Genomic DNA, 12,343 nt, shown 5'->3' with positions numbered 1-12,343 from the left:
CGTTTCTGTAACCATAATTGTGTGCAAAAATGCTGAGCTTTGAAATGTATTAATCTAGTAACTAGAAGTACAATGGAAAAATAGTAGGTAGATACGTCGTACAGTAGTCATATCACTCAAGATGAACACAAAAATGTCATACATATTTAAAAGGAACCCATCACCAGGTCTTCTCATTTTACGAAGAGTCACTTCCGGACAGGCAGTCGTCACTTCCAGGTGAGAGTGAGGACAAGCTTGTCATCCTACATCCTCGCTCACACAGATCGTCGCAACACGGTGGGTCCGAGTCCACCGTCCAGGTCCAGCGCGACAGCGAGCAGCGAGCAGCAGTCAGTGGACATGACGGGTGCACCCTGTGTCCACAACAGTCGGGGCGGCGGCGATGGCGTGACTCGTGAGTGATGACTGTGACGTGACAGTGCAAGTGAAGCAGTGAGTCTTCCTGCCTGGTCCGACCCAAAGCATTGCGGGGGGATGCAGCCTGCCTGGGACTTGTAGTCCTACACAAAACAGACCTACAGTAGGGCATCTGAGTGATGCTGGGACTGTAGAATATATACAACACGGCTGGCTATGCAATATACTATGTGCCTGTGTTATAAACTACGTGGGCTACCTGTGTTATATACTACATGGGCTGTGTTTTACTACGTCACGGGGCTGTGTTATATGCTATGTGGCTGTGTTATATACTACATGGCTGTGTTATATACTACATGGGCTGTGTTATATACTATGTTGCTGTGCTATATACTATGTGGCTGTGCTATATATTATGTGGCTGTGCTATATATTACATGGGCTGTGCTATATGTTACGTGGCTGTGTTATATACTATGTGGGCTGTGCTATATAATACGTGACTGTGCTATATACTATGTGGCTGTGCTATATACTACGTGGCTGTGCTATATACTACGTGGCTGTGCTATATACTACGTGCCTGTGTTATAAACTACGTGGGCTGCCTGTGTTATATACTACATGGGCTGTGTTATACTACGTCACGGGACTGTGTTATATGCTATGTGGCTGTGTTATATACTACATGGCTGTGTTATATACTACATGGGCTGTGTTATATACTATGTGGCTGTGCTATATACTATGTGGCTGTGCTATATATTATGTGGATGTGCTATACACTACGTGGCTGTGCTATATACTACATGGGCTGTGCTATATGTTACGTGGCTGTGTTATATACTATGTGGGCTGTGCTATATACTACGTAGCTGTGCTATATGCTACCCATTTTGAACTTTTACAAATGTTCTACGTTAATACTTTCTAATGTCTACTTTAAAAAGTTTTCCATTAAAAAATTGTCATATTCAATGTATGCAGTTTTTTCTTTGCAGCAAGTTCAGCTAACAATAAAATGCCTACAGGTAACTGAGGAAGAGGCAGTAGGTCATAAAAAATTGCATATAGGGGGTTTACAATAACTATTGGAGCACCCCCAGACACAGGGCCGCGGGTTACTCGGTACCGATCCTCTCTATCTCGGTTATAGGGTTGTCACGGTGGCTGGACCCGGTCCATGACCCTGCTAAGGGGCGTCCAATGAAAGGGTGATGAAAGTCAGCTAAGGTTTCGTGAAGCCACCTGTGGTATTCGGTCAGGGTGACCGACGCTGCTTGGGGTCCACTGGGGTGATGTGATGGCAGCTAGATGGTATACCTTCCCACAGGTGAAGTATATCCCCAGGGCTTCCCAGTAGTGTAGATGGTGATGGTGTGAGGCGCAGTTAATAATGAGGACACAGGGTTGCAGTCTCTTTACCTTTTACTGAAGACTTCGGGATCCTCAATCCAGAGCACTGCTAACTGGGCTGTCTGAGACCGGCCAGTCCGAAGGCACATCCAGTGTTCCCTTTGCAGGTGGAAATCAGTGCCTACCACTAGCGCCTGTATGTTGTAGTTCTTCCCTGCTGAGCATTCGGGATAGTCCTCACAACTCTCGTGTTCATTCTTTCTCTCTCTCTCTCTCCGTCCCCCAAGTTTATCTGGATAGGACGTACCCATTTGATGGGAAGGCTCGGAGCTATTCTTGGACCCTAGAGACGCCCCTCTCCACGCTTGCCCCCTATGTCTTCTTAGGTGATGTATGGTAGACAGACAACCTATAATCAGCTGTCCTGCGGTATTTGAAGTAGTGCTTGGAGTCAGTTACTTCCTCGGTGTTCCGGTCACCGGCTACGCACCTCAGTAGGATGTTGCCATTCACGGGGAACGACTCCTACTGGCTCTGCTTTGTGCCTTGATCTCGTTTCTCACTTTTCCACAATATCCTTCTCTTCATGTCCTTTCTTAGGATACCGCCGCAAGGTAGTGCAGGCGCGGTTCCGTCACTTCCTACTCTTTCTGCTAGGCCCCTGTCCGGAACCCACCCCTGACAGGTCCTCCCTGGACTCTCCCAGGCTGCGTTCTGTTCTAACTTCCTATCCGACTCCTAGTTTTACCAGTGTGAGGAGTGGCCTAATACATAGTGCCTTTTGTTCCCCCTAGTGGCCAGAGTGTGAAGTGTAATGTGTGCTTGTGATAGCTGGTCAGGTGAACTCCTTTAGTGCAGTCAGACATAACATCACTCCCCTTAGTGGCAGAGCGACATTACTGCAACGACCAGGACTCTGGGGCGCTGCACTCCCCCTCGGTTAAATCCAGTACTCCCGGACTGGGAAAAGAAGAACAACACTAGTTATTAGAAAAAGACGTACAAAATTTTTGAAATGCTTTGAACAATGTAAACATTATAATGCTTCCTTTTATGGGAGGTGAGGTCACTTGAACGTTACAAACAGAAACATGTTTAAATATTTTAAATAACATTCTATTCTACTGACTATAAATAATTTCTATTACCCAGCCGGGTATTCTACTAAGTGCAAATCTTTGAACAATAATTTAACTTCTCCTTTAAGGGCGTATAAGCTGAACCCACTAAATGCTTACTATAAAACATTACAGTACAAATCTAACGTTTTCTTTATTTCTTCTAACTTCACACAGATGCAGGACCGCCTGGCTATTTGTCCGGGCCTACTGCCTCTCTTCTTCTTCGTTCACAGCAACCATCTCTCTATGGTGCTCAGACTCACTAACCCCTACGGGTTCACTTTCTAGCTCTCTAGCTACATGGCATCTACTATGCAAACATTATCACTATCTTACTACTTAAGGCATCATTATCAAAAGGCAACAAATAACATTCCCTTTAAGAGGGGAAATCAGTCTTCTCTGAGGTAGTGCAAACAATCATCAAGTCACTAAGGAACTGCAAGACTCAAGAAACTTCCACGTCGTCATCTGGAATCGTCTCTTCACAAAGTCTTCTTTCCTTGTAAAATCAGTAGAAAGCACCCTTAAGAAGGTGTGAACTATATACAAAGCCAGTTTGTGAATCATTCACCGTCCATGATTCGGCAGTCTTTGAAAACAATGATAAACTTGTGCAAGGAAAATGTAGAACAATAGGGATCCCGGGTCAACAAAGGGATCCCTTTAAGAAATAACCCAGGACTAGGGTTGAGCGAAACGGGTCGTTCATTTTCAAAAGTCGCTGACTTTTGGCAAAGTTGGGATTCATGAATCCCGACCCGACCCCTGTGCGGGGTCGGCCATGCGGTATGCGACTTTCGCGCCAAAGTCGCGTTTCAATGACGCGAAAAGCGCCATTTCTCAGCCAATGAAGGTGAACGCAGAGTGTGGGCAGCGTGATGACATAGGTCCTGGTCCCCACCATCTCAGAGAAGGGCATTGCAGTGATTGGCTTGCTGTCTGCGGCGTCACAGGGGCTATAAAGGGGCGTTCCCGCCGACCGCCATGTTACTGCTGCTGATCTGAGCTTAGGGAGAGGTTGCTGCCGCTTTGTCAGAAGCAGGGATAGCGTTAGGCAGGGTCCATTAACCACCAAACCGCTTGTGCTGTAGCGATTTCCACTGCCCAACACCACCTTCGGTGTGCAGGGACAGTGGAAGCTACATTTTTTTTTTTTCCCCTCAGCGCTGTAGCTCATTGGGCTGCCCTAGAAGGCTCCCTGATAGCTGCATTGCTGTGTGTACGCCGCTGTGCAAACCAACTGCTTTTTTCAAAGCACAAATCCTCTTGTTCCTTCCTTTCTGCACAGCTATCTTTTTTGTTTGTCCACACTTTTTATTTAATTTGTGCATCAGTCCACTCCTTATTGCTGCCTGCCATACCTCGCTGAGATTACTGCAGTGAGATAGTAATTTTAGGACAGTCCCTGTTTTTTTTTTTTTTGTGGGAGATTAAGATTGGCATTTCTGCTAGAGTGCCATCCCTGTGTGTGCCATCTCTCACTCAGTGGGCCATAGAAAGCCTATTTATTTTTTTGCTTGATTTGGGTTCTAAATTCTACCTGAAAAAATCACTAAATCAATCAGTGGGAGATAAATATTGGCCTCTGGGCTTGTGTGCCACTCCTGACTCCTGTGTGTGCCATCTCTCACTCAGTGGGCCATAGAAAGCCTATTTATTTTTTTGCTTGATTTGGGTTCTAAAATCTACCTGAAAAAATCACTAAATCAATCAGTGGGAGATAAATATTGGCCTCTGGGCTTGTGTGCCACTCCTGACTCCTGTGTGTGCCATCTCTCACTTAGTGGGCCATAGAAAGCCTATTTTTTTTTTATTTGGTTTCTAACTTCTCCCTGAAAAAATCATTTTATTTTATTTGGTTTCTAACGTCTCCCTGAAAAAAAAAAAAAAACAGTGGGAGATTAATATTGCCCTTTCTGCTTGTGTGCCAGTCTTGACTCCAGGGTGTGCCATCTCTCTCTCTCTCTCTCTCAAATAGTGGGCCATAGAAAGCCTATTTATTTTTTTGCTTGATTTGGGTTCTAAATTCTTCCTGAAAAAATCACTAAATCAATCAGTGGGAGATAAATAATGGCCTCTGGGCTTGTGTGCCACTCCTGAGTCCTGTGTGTGCCATCTCTCACTCAGTGGGCCATAGAAAGCCTATTTATTTTTTTGCTTGATTTGGGTTCTAAATTCTACCTGAAAAAATCAATAAATCAATCAGTGGGAGATAAATATTGGCCTCTGGGCTTGTGTGCCACTCCTGACTCCTGTGTGTGCCATCTCTCACTCAGTGGGCCATAGAAAGCCTATTTATTTTTTTGCTTGAATGGGGTTCTAAATTCTACCTGAAAAAAATCAATAAATCAATCAGTGGGAGAAAAATATTGGCCTCTGGGCATGTGTGCCACTCATGACTCCTGTGTGTGCCATCTCTCACTTAGTGGGCCATAGAAAGCCTATTTTTTTTTTTATTTGGTTTCTAACTTCTCCCTGAAAAAATCATTTTATTTTATTTGGTTTCTATATTCTTCCTGAAAAAATCATTTTATTTTATTTTGTTTCTAACGTCTCCCTGAAAAAAAAAAAAAAAAACAGTGGGAGATTAATATTGCCCTTTCTGCTTGTGTGCCAGTCTTGACTCCTGGGTGTGCCATCTCTCTCTCTCTCTCTCAAATAGTGGGCCATAGAAAGCCTATTTATTTTTTTGCTTGATTTGGGTTCTGAATTCTTCCTGAAAAAATCACTAAATCAATCAGTGTGAGATAAATAATGGCCTCTGGGCTTGTGTGCCACTCCTAACTCCTGTGTATGCCATCTCTCACTCAGTGGGCCATAGAAAGCCTATTTATTTTTTTGCTTGATTTGGGTTCTAAATTCTACCTGAAAAAATCAATAAATCAATCAGTGGGAGAAAAATATTGGCCTCTGGGCTTGTGTGCCACTCCTGACTCCTGTGTGTGCCATCTCTCACTCAGTGGGCCATAGAAAGCCTATTTATTTTTTTGCTTGATTTGGGTTCTAAATTCTACCTGAAAAAATCAATAAATCAATCAGTGGGAGAAAAATATTGGCCTCTGGGCTTGTGTACCACTCCTGACTCCTGTGTGTGCCATCTCTCACTCAGTGGGCCATAGAAAGCATGTTTTTTTTTATTTGGTTTCTAAATTCTCCCTGAAAAAATCATTTTATTTTATTTCGTTTCTAAATTCTTCCTGAAAAAAATCATTTTATTTTATTTTGTTTCTAACGTCTCCCTGAAAAAAAAAAAAAAAAATCAGTGGGAGATTAATATTGCCCTTTCTGCTTGTGTGCCAGTCTTGACTCCTGGGTGTGCCATCTCTCTCTCTCTCTCAAATAGTGGGCCATAGAAAGCCTATTTATTTTTTTGGTTGATTTGGGTTCTAAATTCTACCTGAAAAAATCAATAAATCAATCAGTGGGCGATAAATATTGGCCTCTGGGCTTGTGTGCCACTCCTGACTCCTGTGTGTGCCATCTCTCACTCAGTGGGCCATAGAAAGACTATTTTTTTTAATTTGGTTTCTAAATTCTCCCTGAAAAAAATCATTTTATTTTATTTGGTTTCTAAATTCTTCCTGAAAAAATCATTTTATTTTATTTTGTTTCTAACGTCTCCTGAAAAAAAAAAAATCAGTGGGAGATTAATATTGCCCTTTCTGCTTGTGTGCCAGTCTTGACTCCTGGGTGTGCCATCTCTCTCTCTCTCAAATAGTGGGCCATAGAAAGCCTATTTATTTTTTTGGTTGATTTGGGTTCTAAATTCTACCTGAAAAAATCAATAAATCAATCAGTGAGAGATAAATATTGGCCTCTGGGCTTGTGTGCCACTTCTGACTCCTGTGTGTGCCATCTCTCACTCAGTGGGCCATAGAAAGACTATTTTTTTTTTATTTGGTTTCTAAATTCTCCCTGAAAAAATCATTTTATTTTATTTGGTTTCTAAATTCTTCCTGAAAAAATCATTTTATTTTATTTTGTTTCTAAAGTCTCCCTGAAAAATTTTTTTTTTAAAAAAATGGTAGATTAATATTGACATTTGTGCTTGAGTGACAGTCCTGCGTGTGTGGCATCTCTGTGATTTGGTGCCACAGAAAACAGAGTGTGTAACATTGTGCCTGATTTTCCTTGCGGTCTCACCAACCTGTAAAGGGATATCAAAATCATACTGAAGTTATAGCTCAACGTGTAAGTTGTTTGACAGCAACAAATAAAGTTACTTTGGTTACGTTTTTAAAACAATGAGGAAGTCTGGTGCAAGAGGTCGTGGCCGTGGGCGTTCATTGTCAGCTGGTAATGATGGTAGTGGTAGTGGAGCATCAGGTAGTCGTGGGAAAAAAAATATTCCACCTAAGTCTGGAGCTGTGGAGCCAGGTTCGTCGTCTGGCTACACAAGGCCTCGAACGCTCTCTTTTCTGGGAGTAGGAAAACCGCTTTTAAAGCCGGAGCAGCAACAGCAAGTTTTGGCTTACCTTGCAGACTCAGCCTCTATCTCTTTTGCCTCCTCTTCTGAAACTGGTAAATGTAAAAGCAGCGCGTCGTTTGTGGATGTTCACGGTCAGGGACAAGTCGCTTCCTTGTCCTCTTCAGCAAAAACAACAACAAGAGAGAAGGATGCAGCAGGCGACACAACGGGTTACTCCATGGAGCTCTTTACACATACCGTCCCTGGCTTAGAAAGTGAAACAGTTAACAGGCCATGCCCATTACAAGTATATTCTGACATGGAGTGCACTGATGCACAGCCACAGCCAGACTACTATGCTGGTCCTTTGACTCAGACCACAACATTGCCCTCTCAGGGTACTGATCCACAATCAGACCCTGATGAGACTATGTTGCCCCGTCACGAACGCTATACCACCGACCGACACAGTGACACAGACTAAGTTGCACACGAGCTAGAAGAGGAGGTAATAGATGACCCAGTTGTTGACCCCGATTGGCAGCCATTGGGGGAACAGGGTGCAGGCGGCAGTAGTTCTGAAGCGGAGGTGGAGGAGGGGCCGCAGCAGGCATCAACATCGCAACAGGTTCCATCTGCCGGGCCCGTATCTGGCCCAAAACGTGTGGCAAAGCCAAAACCTGTTGGAGGACAGCGTGGCCATCCGGTTAAAGCTCAGTCTGCAATCCCTGAAAAGGGATCCGATGCTAGGAAGAGTGCAGTCTGGCATTTTTTTAAACAACATCCAATTGATCAGCGCAAAGTCATCTGTCAAAAATGTTCAACTAGCTTAAGCAGAGGTCAGAATCTGAAAAGTCTCAATACAAGTTGCATGCATAGACATTTATCCACCATGCATTTTCAAGCCTGGACTAACTACCAAACGTCCCTTAAGGTTGTAGCACCCTCGGCCAATGAAGCTAGTCAGCAACGCAACATCCCTTCCGACACTGTAAGGCCACCATTTTCCGCACCACCGGCAGTATCTGTGCAGGTTTCTTTGCCAGCCAAAAGCAGTCAGGGTCAGGGAATCACCAGTTTTGTAGGAGGAAATATTGCATCTAGGGCACCGGCGGAAACAATACCGTCTCCAACCGTCTCTCAGTCTGCCATGTCCACCTGCACACCCGCAAGTTCCACTATCTCCAGCTCTCCAGTCCAGCTCACCCTACATGAGACTCATAGTAACATAGTAACATACATAGTTAGTAAGGCCGAAAAAAGACATTTGTCCATCCAGTTCAGCCTATATTCCATCATAATAAATCCCCAGATCTACGTCCTTCTACAGAACCTAATTGTATGATACAATATTGTTCTGCTCCAGGAAGACATCCAGGCCTCTCTTGAACCCCTCGACTGAGTTCGCCATCACCACCTCCTCAGGCAAGCAATTCCAGATTCTCACTGCCCTAACAGTAAAGAATCCTCTTCTATGTTGGTGGAAAAACCTTCTCTCCTCCAGACGCAAAGAATGCCCCCTTGTGCCCGTCACCTTCCTTGGTATAAACAGATCCTCAGCGAGATATTTGTATTGTCCCCTTATATACTTATACATGGTTATTAGATCGCCCCTCAGTCGTCTTTTTTCTAGACTAAATAATCCTAATTTCGCTAATCTATCTGGGTATTGTAGTTCTCCCATCCCCTTTATTAATTTTGTTGCCCTCCTTTGTACTCTCTCTAGTTCCATTATATCCTTCCTGAGCACCGGTGCCCAAAACTGGACACAGTACTCCATGTGCGGTCTAACTAGGGATTTGTACAGAGGCAGTATAATGCTCTCATCATGTGTATCCAGACCTCTTTTAATGCACCCCATGATCCCGTTTGCCTTGGCAGCTGCTGCCTGGCACTGGCTGCTCCAGGTAAGTTTATCATTAACTAGGATCCCCAAGTCCTTCTCCCTGTCAGATTTACCCAGTGGTTTCCCATTCAGTGTGTAATGGTGACATTGATTCCTTCTTCCCATGTGTATAACCTTACATTTATCATTGTTAAACCTCATCTGCCACCTTTCAGCCCAAGTTTCCAACTTATCCAGATCCATCTGTAGCAGAATACTATCTTCTCTTGTATTAACTGCTTTACATAGTTTTGTATCATCTGCAAATATCGATATTTTACTGTGTAAACCTTCTACCAGATCATTAATGAATATGTTGAAGAGAACAGGTCCCAATACTGACCCCTGCGGTACCCCACTGGTCACAGCGACCCAGTTAGAGACTATACCATTTATAACCACCCTCTGCTTTCTATCACTAAGCCAGTTACTAACCCATTTACACACATTTTCCCCCAGACCAAGCATTCTCATTTTGTGTACCAACCTCTTGTGCGGCACGGTATCAAACGCTTTGGAAAAATCGAGATATACCACGTCCAATGACTCACCGTGGTCCAGCCTATAGCTTACCTCTTCATAAAAACTGATTAGATTGGTTTGACAGGAGCGATTTCTCATAAACCCATGCTGATATGGAGTTAAACAGTTATTCTCATTGAGATAATCCAGAATAACATCCCTCAGAAACCCTTCAAATATTTTACCAACAATAGAGGTTAGACTTACTGGCCTATAATTTCCAGATCCACTTTTAGAGCCCTTTTTGAATATTGGCACCACATTTGCTATGCGCCAATCCTGCGGAACAGACCCTGTCGCTATAGAGTCCCTAAAAATAAGAAATAATGGTTTATCTATTACATTACTTAGTTCTCTTAGTACTCGTGGGTGTATGCCATCCGGACCCGGAGATTTATCTATTTTAATCTTATTTAGCCGGTTTCGCACCTCTTCTTGGGTTAGATTGGTGACCCTTAATATAGGGTTTTCATTGTTTCTTGGGATTTCACCTAGCATTTCATTTTCCACCGTGAATACCGTGGAGAAGAAGGTGTTTAATATGTTAGCTTTTTCCTCGTCATCTACGACCATTCTTTCCTCACTATTTTTTAAGGGGCCTACATTTTCAGTTTTTATTCTTTTACTATTGATATAGTTGAAGAACAGTTTGGGATTAGTTTTACTCTCCTTAGCAATGTGCTTCTCTGTTTCCTTTTTGGCAGCTTTAATTAGTTTTTTAGATAAAGTATTTTTCTCCCTATAGTTTTTTAGAGCTTCAATGGTGCCATCCTGCTTTAGTAGTGCAAATGCTTTCTTTTTACTGTTAATTGCCTGTCTTACTTCTTTGTTTAGCCACATTGGGTTTTTCCTATTTCTAGTCCTTTTATTCCCACAAGGTATAAACCGCTTACACTGCCTATTTAGGATGTTCTTAAACATTTCCCATTTATTATCTGTATTCTTATTTCTGAGGATATTGTCCCAGTCTACCAGATTAAGGGCATCTCTAAGCTGGTCAAACTTTGCCTTCCTAAAGTTCAGTGTTTTTGTGACTCCCTGACAAGTCCCCCTAGTGAAAGACAGGTGAAACTGTACAATATTGTGGTCGCTATTTCCTAGATGCCCGACCACCTGCAGATTTGTTATTCTGTCAGGTCTATTAGATAGTATTAGGTCTAAAAGTGCTGCTCCTCTGGTTGGATTCTGCACCAATTGTGAAAGATAATTTTTCTTGGTTATTAGCAGAAACCTGTTGCCTTTATGGGTTTCACAGGTTTCTGTTTCCCAGTTAATATCCGGGTAGTTAAAGTCCCCCATAACCAGGACCTCATTATGGGTTGCAGCTTCATCTATCTGCTTTAGAAGTAGACTTTCCATGGTTTCTGTTATATTTGGGGGTTTGTAACAGACCCCAATGAGAATTTTGTTACCATTTTTCCCTCCATGAATTTCGACCCATATGGACTCGACATCCTCATTTCCTTCGCTAATATCCTCCCTTAAAGTGGACTTTAGACAAGACTTTACATAGAGACAAACCCCTCCTCCTCTCCAATTTTTACGATCCTTTCTAAACAGACTGTAACCCTGTAAGTTAACTGCCCAGTCATAGCTTTCATCTAACCATGTCTCGGTTATTCCCACTATGTCAAAGTTACCTGTAGATATTTCTGCTTCTAGTTCTTCCATCTTGTTTGTCAGGCTTCTGGCGTTTGCGAGCATGCAGTTTAGAAGATTTTGTTTTGTTCCAATCTCCTCGCTGTGGATTGTTTTAGAAATGTTCTTACCTCCCTTCTGAGTATGTTTTCCTGGATCTTCTTTGTTCAAGTCTAATGTTTTTCTTCCCGTCCCCTCTTCTTCTAGTTTAACGCCCTCCTGATGAGTGTAGCGAGTCTTCTGGCGAATGTGTGTTTCCCAGGTTTGTTGAGGTGTAGTCCGTCTCTGGCGAGGAGTCCATCGTACAAGTAATTCACACCGTGGTCCAGGAATCCGAATCCTTGTTGTCTGCACCATCGTCTTAGCCAGTTGTTTGCATCAAGGATCCTGTTCCATCTCCTTGTGCCATGCCCGTCTACTGGAAGGATAGAAGAAAAAACTACCTGTGCATCCAGTTCCTTTACTTTCTTCCCCAACTCTTCAAAGTCTTTGCAGATTGTCGGTAGGTCCTTCCTTGCCGTGTCATTGGTGCCAACATGTATCAGAAGAAATGGGTGGACGTCCTTGGAGTTGAAGAGCTTTGGTATCCTATCGGTCACATCCTTGATCATCGCACCTGGAAGGCAGCATACTTCTCTTGCAGTTATGTCCGGTCTGCAGATGGCTGCTTCTGTGCCTCTCAGTAGTGAGTCTCCCACCACCACCACTCTTCGTTGCTTCTTGGCTGTACTTTTTGCTGTCACTTGTTGCTGTGTGCCCTTTTCTTTTTTGCTTGCTGGTATTGCTTCATCCTTAGGTGTGCCATCTTCATCCTCTACAAAGATTTGATATCGGTTCTTCAGTTGTGTGGTTGGTGATTTCTCCATGGTCTTCTTGCTTCTTTTGGTCACATGCTTCCACTCATCTGCTTTTGGAGGTTCTCTGACACTTTTTTCACCTTCTGTGACCAGTAGAGATGCTTCTGTTCTGTCTAGAAAGTCTTCATTCTCTTTGATGAGTTTCAAAGTTGCTATTCTTTCTTCCAGACCCCGCACCTTTTCTTCTAAA

This window comes from Ranitomeya imitator, chromosome 7 (genome assembly GCF_032444005.1).
Source record: "Ranitomeya imitator isolate aRanImi1 chromosome 7, aRanImi1.pri, whole genome shotgun sequence".
NCBI classification, from domain to species: domain Eukaryota; kingdom Metazoa; phylum Chordata; class Amphibia; order Anura; family Dendrobatidae; genus Ranitomeya; species Ranitomeya imitator.
This window is presented reverse-complemented; position numbering follows the sequence as displayed.